This window comes from Eumetopias jubatus, unplaced genomic scaffold (assembly GCF_037043125.1).
Source record: "Eumetopias jubatus isolate StellerSeaLion01/CBP00866 unplaced genomic scaffold, mEumJub1_p1.0 scaffold_4, whole genome shotgun sequence".
NCBI classification, from domain to species: Eukaryota; Metazoa; Chordata; class Mammalia; order Carnivora; family Otariidae; genus Eumetopias; species Eumetopias jubatus.
Window position 1 is genome coordinate 17,668,826 of NW_028274810.1, and position 1,843 is coordinate 17,670,668.

The window sequence follows — 1,843 nt, forward strand, 5'->3', positions numbered from 1 at the left end:
ATATGTACAAAATAAGGGTTGATACAATGAAGGGATGGAATATGACTGTAAAGATGAAAATTATAAAAAAATTTTAAAAAGGAATTTATACGGTGCTTGAAAAAAGAAAGAAGAAGATAGAAACAAAGAGAGAAAGAAAAGGGGAGAGAATGTGATCAGGTAGGAGACTAGAACAAAGCCATACACTAGAGATTTAGGCTATATTTTGATATGTTAGAAGAAACTATCTCAAAATTTTAAAGAGAAAACAACTTATATATATATGCCAAAAATAAGGGTAACTACTATGAAGTGATAGAGTGTGACTGTAAAAATGAAAAATAAAAATGTTTTTTTAAAAAGGGATTGATAAGGTGTTGGTTGAAAAAGAGAAAAAGAAAAATTAAAAAAAAAAAACAGTTAAAAAAAATTAACTTCGAAAAACTAATGAATCATGGTAAAAAAGCCATGAATTCTATGTGCAGTATTCCCCTAGCGCTGGAGTTCTCCCATTCTCATTGATCAGTAAACTTGGTCTTGGCTGGCTGCTCTTGCTGATCCTCTGGGGGAGGGGCCTGTTGCCGTGGTTCCCAAATGTCTTTGATGGAGTTGGAATTGCCCCACCCTTGCCGGTCTGGGCTAAGCAATCTGCTCGGGTTTGCTCTCAGGAGCTTTTGTTCCCTGCAAGCTTTCCTACAGCTTTGGAGGACCAGAGTGAAAATGGCAGCCTCCCCATCTCTGCCCCAGAGGAGCTGAGAACTCGGGGCCCCGCTCCTCAGTGCGCCCCCAGAGAAAAGCAGTCACTCCCGTCTCCCTGGTCTCCTGCTGCGCTCCGTGCTCACCCGGCCTGTGACTGAGCGTTTGTATCTCTGGCACCCGACCCCATGTGGAGTCTCCAAACCCAACAGATCCCTGCAGTGCACTCCCGCACTGCTCCTCCCAGGGGAGGAAGGGGAATCTCCCCGGCTCTGCCGCTTGTCCAGTCCCTGCTGGAGGAGCAGTGGCCCGACTGGGCTGCGGATCACAGTTTATGGCAACCCCAAGCTGAGAGCCTGTGTCTCGGCTCTGTCTCTGCAGCCGGCTTCCCCGCTCCGATACCTGGGAGCTCTGCTGCACTCAGGCACCCCCGGTCTTTCTGTGACCCCGAGGGTCCTGAGACCACACTGTCCCGCGAGGGTTCCACCCCCCGCTTAGCCACTGGAGCAACATCCCTCAGCTGAGCCAACTTCTAAAATTCCGATTTTGTGCTCTGTTGCTCTATCACTTGCCAGAAGCGGCCAACAGAGGCCCCCTCCCCCGCCGTCTATCCTCCCGAATATCGCCTCAGATTCACTTCTCCACACGTCCTACCTTCCAGTAAGTGGTCGCTTTTCTGTTCAGAGCGTTGTTGCTATTCTTCTCTTCCATCTCCTGTTGAGTTCGTTGGTGTTCAGAATGGTTTGATCCCTATTCAGCTGAATTCCTGGGACCAGACGAAATCCAGGTCTCCTACTCCTCCGCCATCTTGCTCTGCCCCAAATTATAGTATCTTGAAGTGGCTGTGGATTGGTAGGGCCCACGATAATTGAACTTAAGATCAGATATAACAGAACAAATATTTGAAAGTAGTTGGCTAGAGTACAAGCTGCATTAAGGATAGCAGGATGTAAAACAGGGCATTTTGGTATGGCCATTTTGATGCTGCAGATTTTTTGATGCATTTGTATCAAAATGGTTCTGGCGAAATAGATGGTACAGTGACGAAAATACCTCGTGGCAAGTATTCACAGGTTTTTCTTCTCTTACACATGCCAAGGAAGAGCCTGCATTTTCTCTGTTTACTTTCTTGTATCTGTGTTGAGCAGATAATGGGAGTTACCTCCAT